The sequence below is a fragment of the Choloepus didactylus genome, chromosome 5, assembly GCF_015220235.1.
Source record: "Choloepus didactylus isolate mChoDid1 chromosome 5, mChoDid1.pri, whole genome shotgun sequence".
NCBI lineage: Eukaryota > Metazoa > Chordata > Mammalia > Pilosa > Megalonychidae > Choloepus > Choloepus didactylus.
The window spans coordinates 71168033-71186688 of NC_051311.1; the positions used below are offsets into that span (position 1 = coordinate 71168033).

The following is an 18656-nucleotide window of genomic DNA, read 5'->3' on the forward strand; positions in this document are numbered from 1 at the left end:
TTGCCCATGTGAATCTTGTTACTGCAAAGGAGAGGCTAAACCTACTTATATTTGTGCCTCAGGGTCACCCCCAGAGAACCTCTTTTGTTGCTCAGATGTGGCCTCTCTCTCTAAGCCAATACTGAAGGTAAACTCACTGCCCTCTCCCCTTAGGTGGGACATGACTCCCAGGGGTGTAAATTTCCCTGGCAACATGGGCCATGATTACCGGGGATGACCTTGGACATGGCATCATGGGATTCAGAAAGCCTTCTTGACCAAAAAGGGGAAGAGAAATGAAACAAAATTAAGTTTCAGTGGCTTAGAGATTTCAAACGGAGTTGAGAGGTCCCTCTGGAGGTTATACTTATGCATCAAATCGATATCCCTTTTTACTTTTTAGTGTACTAGAATAGCTAGAAGGAAATACCTGAAACCGTTGAAGGGCAATCTAGTAACCTTGATTCTTGAAACTACTGTGTAAGTATATAACATACAGTGTGACCATGTGATTGTGAAAACCATGTTGCTCACACTCCCTTTATCTGGTGTATGGACAGAGTAGAAAAATGGGCAACAAAGTGTAAATGAATAATGAGGGAGAGGGAGAAGGGGTATGAGATGCTTTGCGTGTTCTTTTTTTACTTTTATTTTTATTTCTATTTCTTGAAGTAATGAAAATGTTCAAAATATTGATTGTGGTGATGAATGCAGAACTATATGACGATACTGTGAACAACTGTATACTTTGAATGATTTTATGATATGTAAATATATCTCAATAAAACTGCATGAAAATGTTCTCAAAGATTTCTAAAGCACTACATGTATAAATGCAACTGAGCTTCAAGAACAAAATTTTGGCATTATGGAAAAGAAATCTTTATGTTATTTATGAGGAAAGTGCTGCAAGTATATCTTATTTCCTAGAGATGTTCATGAAATATGAACTGACAGGAGCCATACATAGAAAGACAAGATTAGACATTCATTAAGAGATAATCTAGCGGGCATATGCCAAGTTTTTATTTGCTTTGGCACGGATTTTGTGTGGCAAAAGGGTAGAAACTACAGCTTTTCCTGTTTTCCATTTCATTAAGATTTATGGTTACTTATCATCTACTAAAACTTGCTCTGAAATCACCCCACAATATTTAATTTTTATATATCCCTATGTGTTGCAAGAAGGATTTGCAATGGCTCCCTGTAATAATGTAACTGTTAGTCACGATTCCTCCAAGGTGAAATTAATTCTGAGCCCCAATGAGACTAGAGAATGTAGGGTAAGAACTACTAAATATTTACTGGACATCTACTATGTACCCAGTGATACAGTGGGGAAGACAACCTTTTGTTATGGGTTAGAACATGTCCCTCCCTCTCCCAAAGATATGTTGAAGTCCTAACACCCAGTACGTTGGAATGCGACCTTACAATAGGGTTGTTACAGATGAAATTAGTTATGCGAGGCATAATTAAGTATGTGATGATGGAGAAAGAGATTGAAGTGCTGCAGCTGCAAGCCAAGGAATGCCAAGGATTGGCAGCCAACCTCCTGAAGCTAAAAAGAAGCAAGGACGGATTCTCCCCTACAGGTTTCGGAAGGACTGGGGCCTCTTGCCTCAACAAAATGTACAAGTTTAAGCAGAAACTTGGTATTTGCAGCTAGCAGGATAAACCGAGATCCATACTGAAACACAGATGCATTCAACGGATAAAGAAAATACAGTCAGTCCTAAATATATCAATTTTATTTCAAAATCAGTTTTGCGGTTTTGTGTTTCAGTCATTAAAACATACTTCACTTAATGAAAAATCTTTCTGAATATAAGAAATAAATCATTTCTTGTTTTTCATCTTTTTTCCTCATGGAAAATCCTTGGTTTAAAGAGATTTACTACATCTTTACTGAGGCATAATATAGGAGAGTGACACAGGTCAAATTAAAATAACTGTAATGGCATTTTGCCTAATTGATAAAAACATTTAAATGAGTCTTGGGTGATAGTTAACACAAACTTCAGCCTAATCTTAACTATGTAATGTCCTTAATATTATTAACTATGTAATATTATCCTCTTTGTCTTTTACTGAAACATATATTTCATGAACAAGAACCATTCCAGACCAAAGGACATACAGGGAGAGAAAGGAGCTCCTGGAAGAGGAAGGAGAACAATATACCTAGATATAAAGCCAGAAAGGTTGAGCACAGAGAGAAGGAGAAAAGCTAGGTTTTCTCATCCTGAGCTGCCAGAAGACATACCTGATCTATTCAAGAATCTACTAGATGTTAGAGTAGGAGTAGTTGTGAGGCTGGAATACAGTATATATGCAATTTTTCCCAATGATGGAAAAGACCTACCATCATTTTAACTTTATTAAATTGGGAAAACTCTTCAGTACTTGGTTTTTTTATTTGATGAAATTAGCAAATATTTTGTAACTGTGATGCTATTATTCAGCCACATTTTTTTTTCAATTCTATACTAAGTGATAGTTGAAGACAAATGAATTCTCAGTTTTAGATCAATTAACTATACCCTATTCTACTTTCAATAATGAGACAGACTCTACTCATCACATTTAGCAGAGGAAAAGTTTGCTCAGAATATAAATCTTAGCTGAAATTTTAAAAATATAGATGATGGGAAAGTCCTGCCCATAATATGCATTCAGGCAAATCAACTTCTCTCTAAATCCTCTTCTAAGAGTTTTCAGACACACCCAGGCTTGCTCAATCTTTTGGAGCTGAAGTTATGACACCACCAAATAAGAATCACTTGGATTTGTATTGTACTTGATCAAAGAGCTTTCTTACAACAATATGAAGCATTTATTTGGTCCATACACAAGTAGGGCATTATTAAAAACTTTTTACAGATAAGAAAACTGAAATGCAGAGCAGTAAACAGCCTGGTCAGTTTGCATGTTAGTTGACCAGAAAGCCAGGCACTAAGTGCTCTTTGGGATATGGCTGGATGCTGGTGATACCCTCTCACCAAGTCAGCCAAGCAAAGCTCTATATTCTGAAAGGGGGGAGCACAATGCTGTGGTTCTTACCCGACTCCTCTTCCCTTCTTATATAAACAAATCCAAATAAGTAGAAAACAATTTGTTTCATCATATGTTCATTTTATTTTCCCATAATAGAAACAGTGTACAGTAAGAAGCGCTACAGTCTCATCCCCTTCCAAAGTCCCACCCCCTGGAGTAACCACTACCAACAGGTTGGTGGGTATTTTTCCCAGTCAATTTATGAACATTAATGAGATAATTCTATACACAGAGTTCTGAAACTTGCTTTTTCAGTCATATGTTGAAATGTGAAATGAACAGTCTGTTTAATATAAGGAGTGATGCATCAAAGAAGAAAATATACCTCATTAAAAAGATATTTTTAAAAAAAGGATATATCAGATTCTAGAAGAAAAGAAAGGCCTGAATGAGCCAGAAACCAGCCAGTTTTTTCCACATAGATTCAGATGTCCATACTAAGTTGTTTGGCTTACTTTCTCCTAGAGTGAGAGAAGTTAAACACTAAACCTGACTGTATCAATAAATAAAAGCCAAACATCCAACCACACCATTACACAACCTTATATTATGTTTTTTTTTTTCCCCATAAGTAGTTTTGTCTACTCTATATATTTATTGGAATGCAAAGTGTATTTAGAATATTCTATTTGCAAAAACAGAATCAACTCTGTATCTAAAGCCCCCCCCATTCCCGGGTTTTCAGCCAAAAGTGTAATACTGATACATGGGGCCAGGGCAGACACATCTTTTACTTGTATCCATTGCAAGTCTTTAACTAAAACGTTTTAAAAACACTTGAGAATATATGAATATAAAAATTTCAATTTCAAGTTGTTTTAAAGTGTGATGAGAAAAACAATATAATATTTTTTAAAGTTCAAGAAATAAAGATTATATTTCAATAGTGATTCATACTTTGTATGAGCAAAGTCCATCTGTTTCTGATGATCTTATTATTGCTGTGGTTATAATCAAAGATGCAACAACTCACATGGATGGAAGATTTTAGCACCTCGTATGATAATCGTGGGTTATGTCTTCATATTACCTTTTTTTAAAAGGCCAAAATGGCTTAGATTTTTGTTCCTGAATTGTCTTTATTTTGACACCGTTACAGAAAATTTAAGGTTAAAAGGAAGAATGAAATTCATTTTCTAACATCTTTAAAGTAAATGAATTTATGAAGAGAACTGGATTCTTAGTACTGACATTCTCTGATGTGCATTCACTTTTTCATCACAGACTGACAAACCTGTTCATCTTCTTATAATAACTTAAAAAATGGGACTGTTGAATGTATTTCCCAACCCAGTCATTTCTCAGCATAATTATAGCATATATCCTGTATAGAAAAGTTGCTTTTAACCTAAGTACAAAGCACAATTAAAAGACTAATCCTCTCCTCCTCTTCCACCCTCTATTTCTCCACCTACCTAGTAACCAACAGAGATTTGTATTGTTACTTCACATATAACAATTCTGTAACCTTTTACAAAAGGTTACTTAAACTTGGCTTAAGTGATTCCATCTAAATAATGTTTAGCATATAATATTTTAAATGGCTTATGGTAGAGTGGTGAGCTATTTTATAGACAGGAGTTATGATATATTAGTAACAAATATTTTATTAATATGATTCTATACATACAAACACTCAAGGGCAAGTCCTTCCTTCAGAAATTGCAGCTAATTTGATGAATTTAAATAACACAACATCACAAGGTACCTGAATGTATAGCTCCACAACATAAGCTGTTATATACAAAACTAGTACTAACTGTGGATAAGAGTCATTTGCTTGAGCCATTCCTGAAATAGTTATATTTAAGAATCTTAAAACTAATTTATCTTGCAGTTTTATACAGTTAGTAGAGTTTTTCACTTTCCAGGTGGGATAATATACATAGAAGTTGAAAATAATACAAACTTTATTAATATTAAAAATAACAAGAGATAATGAACTTTACAGTGAATAGTCCATATTTCTAATGTTTGGCTTCGGTGTAATTTAAATTTATTTGAGAGAGATACAGTCATTTGGATAAAGGCTTTCATTTGTTTTTTTGTTTGTTTTATTTTTTGTTTTTGTTTGATACTCTAGTAATTCAAATAAAACAATGAGGCCACAATCACTTTGATCTAAGCAGTTTTAAAATGTTCCTCACCTGAGACTTTTTTTAGTCTCTTCCTAAGATAAGCAAATATTCTAGAAAGAGATAATTTTCCAAACCAATGAGAAGCATCTATGTCAGTAGAGTTAACCCATTCTTTAAAACTTTGGTAAGCTTCCACGCCTCACCCTGACCCTGGAACATTCCCTTTTGAGACCTGTCACCATTTCTCCCACAGCAAATGCCTTTTTATAATGAGTCTAATTCTTTGATCACCAGATTTTCCCCTTAAGAAGCTAAAGTCATTAGGCCTTAAGTTATGAGCAGGATGATGCAACTTGATTTTAAAGCAAAGAACAGCATTGTTTAGGCACAGAACCAACTGGGAAAGCATGGACACTCTGTAGGCACCAGGTTTATACTCAGCCATATAAAAGAAGGAGCTCTGCGGCTTTGTCCTAAGATGCAGACAGGTACTTGCCGTTGCTATCATATCTGCCAAAACCCGCCGGTAAACGGTTATCCTCTCCTGACCTGGTGAGACACTTCCAGCTGCTCAGGGACCAGAATCTGCAGGGAAACACTTGCCACCCCACTCTAATCCCTACCCCCATCATTCAATATATATTCTCCCTTGCTTGGAGTGGTGGCAACTATAACTTTCTTTCTCCCTAGGCTATAAGGTCCTCCGTTTTCTGACTCTGGTTATAGAGAGAATGCATTAAAAATTATTTTTTATTTTACTCAAACCTGGTAAACATCTGAGATCTGTGTTTAAAGGTTCATTGCTTAGAGGAAAATAACCTGTTTTAGTTCCACCCTGAAACCAGGAAGTTAGTAATTAACAAAACCAAACCCAGCTAATTAATTATCTGAATATATATGTTTATGTATTACATTTCCTACACCAGTTTAATATTATTTTTTATTTTTAAAAATATTTTATTTTGAAATAATTTCAAACATACCTAACAGTTGCATAATAATATAAAATTCATAGAAAAACTCTAACACACCTCCATCCAGATACCCAGATCCATCAACTTTTAACATATTGCCACTATCTATCTCTATCTGTCTGTCTGTCTATCTACCTACCTACCTAATCTTTTTATATCTATCACCAATCTATCCATCCATCTCTTTTTTAAGCTATTTATTATAATAACATATATATACATACAACTCAAAATTTCCCATTTTAGCCAGTTTGGAATGTACAATTTGATGGTATTAATTACATTCACAATATTGTGCTACCATCACCAACACCTGTTACCTAAAGTATTGATCACCTCAAAAAGAAATGCTGCACCCATTAATCAATAATTTCCTCTGCTCCTCACCCCCAAGAATAATCTGTTATCTGCTATTTGTCTCTATGAATTTGCTTATTCTAGATATTTGATATGTGAGATCACACAATATCTGTCTTTTCTGTCTGGTTTATTTCACTCAACATGATGTCTTCAAAATTCACCCAACTTGTAGCATATATGAGAACTTCATTCCTTTTAATGGTTGAATAATAGTCCATTGTGTGTATATACTACATCTTGTTTATCCATTCATCTGCTGATAGACACAGGTTGCTTCCACCTTTTCAGTCTTGTGAATAATGCTATGAACCTTGGTGTGCAAATAGCTGTTCAAGTTCCTGCTTTCAATTCTTTTGGGTATATACCAAGAAGTGGGATTGCTGGGTTATATAGCAATTCTATGTTCAACTTTCAAAGCAAATGTAAAACTGATTTCTAAAGTGGCTGTACTATTTTACAATCACACCAACAATATATTAGTTTTCCAATTTCTCCAATATTCTTGCCAACATGTGCTATTATTATTTTTTAATAATAGCCATCCTAATGGGGATAAAGTGGTATCACATTGTGGTTATATTACTTTGTTTTTTTATCTAAACAAGAATAGGGTGGTGAATTTTTAAAAAGATGGGATATGATATTGTTAGTAATTAAAAATAAAAATATAAATGTAAAAGGCTAACACATGTAAACTTTAATTCATATTAAAAAAGTCATTGGAAAATATTTATCTTGGAAGTAGCAATTGTGTATAAATACAGAAATGATCCTTACTAATGTATACATTTTAATGATTCCCAAACCACTACTAACAATATCTAAATGTATCTTTTTTTAATTAAATCTTCATTTTATTGAGATATATTCACATACCACACAGTCATACAAAACAAATCGTACATTCGATTGTTCACACTACCATTACATAGTTGTACATTCATCACCGAAATCAATCCCTGACACCTTCATTAGCACACACACAAAAATAACAAGAATAATAATTAAAGTGAAAAAGAGCAATTAAAGTAAAAAAGAACACTGGGCACCTTTGTCTGTTTGTTTGTTTCCTTCCCCTATTTTTCTACTCATCCATCCATAAACTAGACAAAGGAGAGTGTGGTCCTTATGGCTTTCCCAATCCCACTGTCACCCCTCATAAGCTACATTTTTATACAACTGTCTTCGAGATTCATGGGTTCTGGGTTGTAGTTTGATAGTTTCAGGTATCCACCACCAGCTACCCCAATTCTTTAGAACCTAAAAAGGGTTGTTTAAATTGTGCATAAGAGTGCCCACCAGAGTGACCTCTCGGCTCCTTTTGGAATCTCTCTGCCACTGAAGCTTATTTCATTTCCTTTCACATCCCCCTTTTGGTCAAGAAGATGTTCTCCATCCCACGATGCCAGGTCTACATTCCTCCCTGGGAGTCATATTCCACGTTGCCAGGGAGATTCACTCCCCTGGGTGTCTGATCCCACGTAGGGGGGAGGGCAGTGATTTCACCTTTCAAGTTGGCTTAGCTAGAGAGAGAAGGCCACATCCGAGCAACAAAGAGGCATTCGGGAGGAGGCTCTTAGGCACAAATATAGGGAGGCCTAGCCCCTCCTTTACAGCAACCGTCTTCCCAAGGGTAAAACCTATGGTAGGGGGCTCAACCCATAAAACCACCAGTCCCCTATGTCTGTGGTCATGTTAGCAACCATCGAGGTGGGGTAGGCCAATACCCCTGCATTCTCCACAGGCTCCTCAAGGGGGCTCTACATATTTTTTTCCCTTTTTTTTTTTTTTAACTTTTTTTTTCTTTTTTAAATCAACTGTATGAAAAAAAAAAAAATACAATAAAAGAACATTTCAAAGAGACCATAACAAGGGAGTAAGAAAAAGGCAACTAACCTAAGATAACTGCTTTACTTCCAACCTGTTCCTACTTTACCCCAAGAAAGTTACCTAATATAACGACATTTCTGTGAACTTGTTCCTACTATATCCATCAGAAATTAACAGACCACAGTCATTTCTGGGCATCCCCAGAACGTTAAATAGCTTATCTGTTCTTCTTGGATTATTGTTCCCCCTTCCTTAATTGCTTTCTACTGCTAGTTCCCCTACATTCTACATTATAAACCATTTGTTTTACATTTTTCAAAGTTCACATTAGTGGTAGCATATAATATTTCTCTTTTTGTGCCTGGCTTATTTCGCTCAGCATTATGTCTTCAAGGTTCATCCATGTTGTCATATGTTTCACGAGATCGTTCCTTCTTACTGCCATGTAGTATTCCATCGTGTGTATATACCACATTTTCTTTATCCACTCATCTGTTGAAGGACATTTGGGTTGTTTCCATCTCTTGGCAATTGTGAATAATGCTGCTATGAACATTGGCGTGCAGATATCTGTTCGTGTCACTGCTTTCCGATCTTCTGGGTATATACCGAGAAGTGCAATCGCTGGATCAAATGGTAACTCTGTATCTAGTTTTCTAAGGAACTGCCAGACTGACTTCCAGAGTGGCTGAACGATTCTACAGACCCACCAACAATGAATAAGAGTTCCAATTTCTCCACATCCCCTCCAGCATTTGTAGTTTCCTGTTTGTTTAATGGCAGCCACTCTAATCGGTGTTAGATGGTATCTCATTGTGGTCTTAATTTGCATCTCTCTAATAGCTAGTGAAGCTGAACATTTTTTCATGTGTTTCTTGGCCATTTGTATTTCCTCTTCAGAGAACTGTCTTTTCATATCTTTTGCCCATTTTATAATTGGGCTGTCTGTACTATTGTCATTGAGTTGTAGGATTTCTTTATATATGCAAGATATCAGTCTTTTGTCAGATACATGGTTTCCAAAAATTTTTTCCCATTGAGTTGGCTGCCTCTTTACCTTTTTGAGAAATTCCTTTGAGGTGCAGAAACTTCTAAGCTTGAGGAGTTCCCATTTATCTATTTTTTCTTTTGTTGCTTGTGCTTTGGGTGTAAAGTCTAGGAAGTGGCCGCCTAATACAAGGTCTTGAAGATGTTTTCCTACATTATCTTCTAGGAGTTTTATGGTACTTTCTTTTATATTGAGATCTTTCATCCATTTTGAGTTAATTTTTGTGTAGGGGGGGAGGTAGGGGTCCTCTTTCATTCTTTTGGATATAGATATCCAACTCGCCCAGCCCCATTTGTTGAAAAGACCATTATGACTCAGTTCAGTGACTTTGGGGGCCTTATCAAAGATCAGTCGGCCATAGATCTGAGGGTCTATCTCTGAATTCTCAATTCAATTCCATTGATCTATATGTCTATCTTTGTGCCAGTACCATGCTGTTTTGACAACTGTGGCTTTATAATAAGCTTCAAAGTCAGGGAGTGTAAGTCCTCCCACTTCGTTTTTCTTTTTTAGAGTGTCTTTAGCAATTCGAGGCATCTTCCCTTTCCAAATAAATTTGATAACTAGCTTTTCCAAGTCTGCAAAGTAGGTTGTTGGAATTTTGATTGGGATTGCATTGAATCTGTAGATGAGTTTGGGTAGAATTGACATCTTAATGACATTTAGCCTTCCTATCCATGAACATGGAATATTTTTCCATCTTTTAAGGTCCCCTTCTATTTCTTTTAGTAGAGTTATGTAGTTTTCTTTGTATAGGTCTTTTACATCTTTGGTTAAGTTTATTCCTAGGTACTTGATTCTTTTAGTTGCTATTGAAAATGGTATCGTTTTCTTGAGTGTCTCTTCAGTTTGTTCATTTCTAGCATATAGAAACATTACTGACTTATGTGCATTAATCTTGTATCCCGCTACTTTGCTAAATTTGTTTATTAGCTCTAGTAGCTGTGTCTTCGATTTCTCAGGGTTTTCCAGATATAAGATCATATCATCTGCAAACAATGACAGTTTTACTTCTTCTTTTCCAATTTGGATGCCTTTTATTTCTTTGTCTTGCTGGATTGCCCTGGCTAGCACTTCCAGCACAATGTTGAATAACAGTGGTGACAGCGGGCATCCTTGTCTTGTTCCTGATCTTAGAGGGAAGGCTTTCAGTCTCTCACCATTGAGTACTATGCTGGCTGTGGGTTTTTCATATATGCTCTTTATCATATTGAGGAAGTTTCCTTCAATTCTTACCTTTTGAAGTGTTTTTATCAAAAACGGATGTTGGATTTTGTCAAATGCTTTTTCAGCATCTATTGAGATGATCATTTGATTTTTCCCTTTCGAATTGTTAATGTGTTGTAATACATTGATTGATTTTCTTACGTTGAACCATCCTTGCATGCCTGGAATGAACCCCACTTGGTCATGGTGTATGATTTTTTTAATGTGTCTTTGGATTCGATTTGCAAGTATTTTGTTGAGGATTTTTGCATCTATATTCATTAGGGAGATTGGCCGGTAGTTTTCCTTTTTTGTAGCCTGGTTTTGGTATTAGATTGATGTTAGCTTCATAAAATGAGTTAGGCAGTGTTCCATTTTCTTCAATGTTTTGAAAGAGTTTGAGTAAGATTGGTGTCAGTTCTTTCTGGAAAGTTTCATAGAATTCCCCTGTGAAGCCATCTGGCCCTGGGCATTTATTTGTGGGAAGATTTTTGATGACTGATTGGATCTCTTTGCTTGTGATGGGTTGATTGAGGTCTTCTATTTCTTCTCTGGTCAGTCTAGGTTGTTCATATGTTTCCAGGAACTTGTCCATTTCCTCGACATTATCCAGTTTGTTGCCATACAGTTGTTCATAGTATCCTCTTATAATTTTTTTTAATTTCTTCAGGATCTGCAGTTATGTCACCTTTTTCATTCATTATTTTGTTTATATGGGTCTTCTCTCTTTTTGATTTTGTCAGTCTAGCTAGGGGCTTGTCAATCTTGTTGATCTTCTCAAAGAACTAACTTTTGGTGATATTTATCCTCTCTATTGTTTTTTTGTTCTCTATGTCATTTATTTCTGCTTTAATCCTTGTTATTTCTTTTCTTCTACTTAGTTTAGGATTGGTTTGTTGTTCGTTTTCTAGCTTCTTCAGTTGATCCATTAGTTCTTTGATTTTGGCTCTTTCTTCCTTTTTAATATATGCGTTTAGTGCTATAAATTTCCCCCTCAGTACTGCTTTTGCTGCATCCCATAGGTTTTGGTATGTTGTGTTCTCATTTTCATTCGTCTCTATATATTTAGCAATTTCTCTTGCTATTTCTTCGTTAACCCACTGATTGTTTAGGAGTGTGTTGCTTAACCTCCAGGTATTTGTGAATTTTCTAAGTCTCTGATAGTTATTGACTTCTAATTGTCTTCCATTGTGGTCAGAGAATGTGCTTTGAATAACGTCAATCTTTTTAAATTTATTGAGGCTTGTTTTATGTCCCAGCATATGATCTATTCTGGAGAAAGTTCCGTGAGCACTAGAAAAGTATGTGTATCCTGGTGATTTGGGATGTAATGTTCTGTATATGTCTGTTAAATCTAATTCATTTATCAGATTGTTTAGGTTTTCAATTTCCTTATTGGTCTTCTGTTTGGTTGATCTATCTATAGGAGAGAGTGATGTGTTGAAGTCTCCCACAATTATTGTGGAAATATCAATTGCTTCCTTTAGTTTTGCCAGTGTTTCTCTCATGTATTTTGTGGCACCTTGATTGGCTGCATAGACATTTACGATTGTTATTTCTTCTTGTTGAATTGTCCCTTTTATTAGTATGTAGTGGCCTTCTTTGTCTCTCAAAACATCCCTGCATTGAAAGTCTATTTTATCTGAGATTAATATTGCTACACCTGCTTTCTTTTGGCTGTAGCTTGCATGAAATATTTTTTTCCATCCTTTCACTTTCAATTTCTTTGTGTCCCTGTGTCTAAGATGAGTCTCTTGTATGCAACATATTGATGGTTCATTTTTTTTGATCCATTCTGCGAATCTATATCTTTTAATTGGGGAGTTTAATCCATTTACATTCAACGTTATAACCATGAAGACATTTCTTGAATCAGCCATCTAATCCTTTGGTTTATGTTTGTCATATATATTTTTCCCCTCTCTCTATTAATATCCTTTATTGTACCCATACCGAATCTCTTTAGTACTGAACCTTTCTTCAAGTCTCTCTCTCCTTTCTTTGTTTCTCTGTCAGTAGGGCTCCCTTTAGTATCTCCAGTAGGGCAGGTCTCTTGTTAGCAAATTCTCTCAGCATTTGTTTGTCTGTGAAAAATTTAAGCTCTCCCTCAAATTTGAAGGAGAGCTTTGCTAGATAAAGTATTCTTGGTTGGAAATTTTTCTCACTCAGAATTTTAAATATGTCATGCCACTGCCTTCTCGCCTCCATGGTGGCTGCTGAGTAGTCACTACTTAGTCTTATGCTGTTTCCTTTGTATGTGGTGAATTGCTTTTCTCTTGCTGCTTTCAGAACTTGCTCCTTCTCTTCCGTGTTTGACAGTGTGATCAGAATATGTCTCAGAGTGGGTTTATTTGGATTTATTCTATTTGGAGTTCGCTGAGCATTTATGATTTGTGTATTTATGTTGTTTAGAAGATTTGGGAAGTTTTCCCCAACAATTTCTTTGAATACTCTTCCTAGACCTTTACCCTTTTCTTCCCCTTCTGGAACACCAATGAGTCTTATGTTCGGATGTTTTATATTATCTATCATATCCCTGAGGTCCGTTTCGATTTTTTCAATTTTTTTACCCATTCTTTCTTTTATGCTTTCATTTTCCATTCTGTCATCTTCCAGGTCACTGATTCATTGTTCAACTTCCTCTAGTCTTGTACTATGAGTGTCCAGAATCTTTTTAATTTGGTCAACAGTTTCTTTAATTTCCATAAGATCATCCATTTTTTTATTTAGTCTTGCAATGTCTTCTTTATGCTCTTCTAGGGTCTTCTTGATATCCTTTGTATCCCGTACTATGGTCTCATTGTTCATCTGTAGTTCTTTGAGTAGCTGCTCTAGGTGCTGTGTCTCTTCCGATATTTTGATTTGGGTGTTTGGGCTTGGGTTATCCATATCGTCTGGTTTTTTCATATGCTTTATAATTTTCTGTTGTTTTTGGCCTGTTGGCATTTGCTGAACTTGATAGGGTTCTTTTAGGATTTGTAGACCAACTGAAGTCCTTATCTCTAATTTATCAGATCTACAGCTTCCTGGAGTACACTTTCTCTAACCAACCAGCAGGTGGCGTCCACGAGCCACCTGTTCTCCACAAGCCACTTCTCCCCTGCTTTACCTTTGTGGTGAATGTGGGAGGGAGTCTTGTGGGGTCCAATTGGTGTACCAAGCTTGCGTGTGTAGTTGGTGTTGCCTGCCCTGTATATGGGGCGTGTTTCTGGGTAGTCAGGGAGGGGGGTGGCTCTAACAATCAAATCTTCCTGGTGATCCTGGAGTTTTAAAGCTGCTGCAATAGTCTAATCCTTCAGTTCAGTCCTGCCACAGTTTGTCTCTGCCACTGACCCACAAGTCCTTGGTATTGGAGTATGGCTCCTGAGACTTGCAAGTGGGTCCCTCTTCCAGACCGTGCACCCACTGGTCCTCTTTTGAGGGATGACTGTGCTATGTCACAGGTGAGTGCCGTCCCCCCAGGGCGGTTCTGGGCTGCTGGGCTGTGTAGGGAGGCTCCCAGTCTGCTGAAATGATGGCTGAATGGGGCTTTGTTAATTCACAGTGCTCCACCTTCCCAACTCTGGGACAACCAGCTGAGGTTGCAGGGAAGGCTAATGTCCACGCCCAGTTTTGTGGTGTGTGCCTGTTATCTGAAGCACTTCAGTCACACTGGGTTGTCTGGGGCAGCTCTGGGCTATGGGGCTGGCGATGGGCAGGAGTGTTTCCTGTCCATCAGGATGATGGCTGTGAGCGGACACTCCCCTTTTCTTGGGAAGTTGTGGTGTTTAGTGAATTTTCTCAGCCACCGGGTTATTGCCTTTTGTCTCAGAGCTCTCTTAGTTCTGCTCTTGTCTTGACCTGCCCAAATTGCAATTCTTTGAAGCTTTCTGTATTGGGCTTCTTAGAGTAATTGTTTTAGAAAAAGAAAAAAGGATTTAAAAAACAAACAAACAAAAACAAAAAACAAAAAAAAACGGCCCTCCTCAGAGATCTAATGGGTTATTGAAATGCTAATAGACAAAGAAACCAGGGCCATTAAGGAAAGGTCCACAGGGCAGAGAGATCAGCTTTTCTTCGGGATTTGCATATGCGCCTCAAAGCCTGAGCTCCGCCCTTCCCCTTTCTGTGTTCACCAGAACTCCAAAAATCCTCTGCTTTTATTTTGGAGTTTTTCGTGTTGTTTTTTTTCTATGCCTGTCTCCTCTCTGCTGGGCTGGCTGCTCTCAGAGTCTCTGGTGTCTGGTCTCAGTCTATCTATGGTTGGAGTTTGAATCAGTAGAATGAGTTTCCTATAAGGGCTGCCACTGCAGTTCTCCCTTCTCCTTCCCGGAGCTGACAGCCCCTCCTCCCCCGGGACTGAGCCTGGCAGGGAGGGGCGCGGGTCCCCTGGCCGCAAAAACTTACAGATTTCGCTGATCTCAGCAGTTCCACGTTTTCATGAGTGTTGTATGAAGTATGCCCAAAGACAGATTGCTCTGTGATGTCCAGTCCACGCAGTTCCTGGCTTTCTACCTACTTTCCTGGAGGAGTAGCTAAAACATACAGCTCACCAGTCCGCCATCTTGCCCCGCCTCCCAATGTATCTTTTTAAAAAATGTCCTATATTAACATCCAGATAATGCTATCAGCAGATATTTTCCAGGAAAACAAGGGAGCTGTCCCTCAGGGTGCCATCTTCCATGGTTAGGGATACACTCCAGGAATTCATAATCTCTTCTAACTTGTTTCTCATAATTATCAGGTGTGGCAGTAGCAAAAATTAGCTACTAATTTTTACAAAACAGTAGGGTTTCTATTTTGGATGAAAAGAAAGACAAAATGGTCGATGGTTGCCAGTTACAAAATCTTAAAAGAGATAGTGTTTGAAAAGACAAAAAGGAATTTATTACTTAGTTAATAAACTAATGGAAATGGTTACTCCAATTGCTGCTACATGTAAAAATATACATGTAATTGAGGAAATTAAATAGATCTCAAGACAAAAGATAGAAAGTGAGTAGCAACCTTTTGAAACTTCCCCTTTGGAATGAGACAGATTGTAAACTTTATTTTTTCCCCTCTATCTCTTTTTTTCATACCTTTCTTTTCCTCTGGCATATGCATCTGTATAGTGTCTGAGTATTCAGAATTGCAAAGACTAGTTTGAATTACAGGAGACATGCACTGGTGCTCCCTCAGAGGGACAACAACACTGCAAATGACAGCGGATTGAGATGATCAAGTATTACTTTGTTAAAAGTTTCTCAGTATAAATATCTGGCTGGGCAAAATCAGCCAACTGGGATTAAGATTTAAGGCTCAGGATATGTGATAATGGCCTTTTAAGAAATTATCACCTGAGAACTAAACCTCATTGATTAATGATGGAGAGTAAAAGAATAAATATTATTTAAAAGGACATTCGATTGTTAAGTAGACAAATCTTTCTTATCAAAGTGTAGCCACAGAGCAAGTTTGAGCTTTCATATTGGCAAGGTAATTTGAAATGTATACCCCTGCCTTACTGCAGTGAATTGCTGGATGAAGGTAAACAGAAACTTATCAAATGTGAAACTGAAATAGGTCTGCTAGATTTTACACAGAAAAAAATGCAAATGAGTTTTAAAACACACAGCTGAAAACATACAATAAATAAAAATAGAAATGCAAAGACAAATCCAAAGGAAAAGATACATGTCTTGTAGAAAATAATTTCTAACACACTTGCCTGCTTCTGAAACCCTTGGAGGCCTTGAATAATAAATGATTCACCCAGAAAATTCCCCTAAAATTATTTTTCTTATAATAAATATAAACCAAAATGTTTCACCTAAAAATTGTGTGATATCATGTTAGGTGCTTTATACATAAATGCTGTCATTTATTTCTACAGAGAGAAAATTGATTTTAGACAAAGTAATATATATGTACTGATCTAAAAGACAAATTTTTCAAGAAGACTCATTTAGCAGTAAAGTTACCCCAAACAACGGAGTCTGGGTTAGGGATTTTGGGGGACATATGGTAGATACTACCTGAAGTAATGGTTAATTAAATAGGAATGATGGATATGAAGGGCTAGTATGAAAATATTAATAGTATAAAAATGAACAATCCATTTGTTTATCCTAAACAATTTTACTTATGTTTTGATTAAATGTCTAATTATTTTATTCTATTTGAATAAATTTGGGTCTTAGTTTCTCTGGATTTGAGTCTAGACTCTGGACCAACTTTTCCCTATTATATGCATAGCTTCCACAAAATAAAGATTTTAAAGTAAGGTACTTCAAGAAAAAGGTAAAGGTATCTTTTAAGTACCTTTAAAAGGCATTTAAAGAAAGAGTTTTAAGTAAGGTATTTAAACACAGGATGAAAAATGAGGCCCACTGAAAATATTCTGACTTTATTAAAATAATACCAACTCTAAAATTAACAATCAAACAAAAACAGAAACTATGCTTGAGAAAAACAGAAAACAGCAAATTAAAAATAATTTATCCCTCCCATATTTCTTCAATATATAAGTAACTGCCCCTAGGATAATTCACAAAAATTCACAGAAGAGATAGAGATGGTCAAAAGCATATGGAAACATACTCAACTTCACTAATAATTAGGAAAATTCAAATTAAATGAGAGTCTGTTTCTCATCAATCAAAATGACAAAATTTTAAAAATTAGCCTTAGTGAAAATATGGGAAAATGTATAAATGAATAAAACTTTCTGAAATTAATTTAAGCAGATCTATCAATATTATAAATGTTCAGGCCCTTTGACTCAACAACCCTTTTTAGTAAAGTCCAGTTTTCTGGAAAAAAAATTGCTCAAGTATATAGAGTTATATGAAGCTATCCATTACACTGTGAGTTGTCATAGCAAAAACAACAAAACTAAAAATTCAGACAAAAAAAAAAAATCACATTTTAAATAGTTAAAAATGCTGTAGAATTATGTATAATTTTTGCTTTTATGTATTTCTCAGTATTAAAAAACATTAAAAACAGTATTCCATAGATCTATGAGTCATAATTATACATGAATAAATTAAGGGCAAGTGTTTCTACATAATATTATACAGATCTACCTGATATCTATCTGCAGAGTAATCCACAATATATAGATATGCCTTAATTTGTTCACCCCTTGAGCTCTGTTGGATATTTTGATTGCTTTCCATGCTTTAATTTAACTTCTTTCACAAAAGAGGTATTCAAAAGCCTAATAAAAATGAAAATATCTTAATTTGTTCACCCCTTGCTCTGATGGATATTTTGATTGTTTTTCCATGTTTTAATTTAACTTATTTCAGGGAAGAGGCATTCAAATGGCTAATAAAAATGAAAATACTGACTTTGGTGGAAAACAAAGGCATACTAAAACAACAAAATGTCTTTTTTTTTAACTTATGAGATTAGAAGACTTTCCAAATGATAATCAATCCTGGCTAGTGCCTTCCATATATGGTTTTTCATTGTATCTTCTCTGAAAGCAATTAGGCAGTATGCATCAAGAACCTCAAAAACATTTATTTCCTTCTACTCAATAATTGCATATCAAAGATTCTCTAGAAAGGAAACAATAAAAATACAAATAAAGATTCATATCTATCCATCTATCTAAATGGCATTGTTTATAGCTGTTTAAAAACCCAACAATAAGGGAAAGGTTAAATAATGAAGCAGTTAGGTGGTGGCATTTTAGGCAGCCATTAAGTATCACGTTCATGAGGAATCATTGAAATGAGGATATGCTCAAAATTTTTTTTCCAGAGAAAAATTAGATGCATAACTCTATGTATAAAATACACAAATATAAGAGAATAAATACAGGCTACCTCTTTAGTGGATATCCCCGGAGGGAGTAAGAATGATTTTTATATTCTTCTTTGTGCTTGTACGTACTTTCTAAATTTCTACAATAAATTTACTTTGGAATTAAGAATAATACAAATTGTTAAAAAAAGACAGAGAGAGAGAAAAGGCATGCATGCCTTGTGCAAAATTTATCATGTTGCTGGCCGCCTTCTACAAAAAAAGTCCAAATTGACAAGGCCCATGTAAAAGTCCTTCAAATCTGATTCCTTCTCATTAACCCAACCTTATTTTTAATGAATACCCAACTCTCAACTCTATCACAGATGATCATCCAGACTCCAATCC

At 35.9% G+C, this 18656-nt stretch overlaps 1 protein-coding gene across 1 annotated transcript in view; it reads right to left on the minus strand.

Annotated features, from left to right (window-relative positions):
• The window catches only part of PTPRZ1 (protein tyrosine phosphatase receptor type Z1), a 198544-nt gene that overhangs the window by 123608 nt on the left and 56280 nt on the right, over window positions 1–18656 (minus strand). The gene's annotated exons all lie outside the window — the stretch shown is intronic.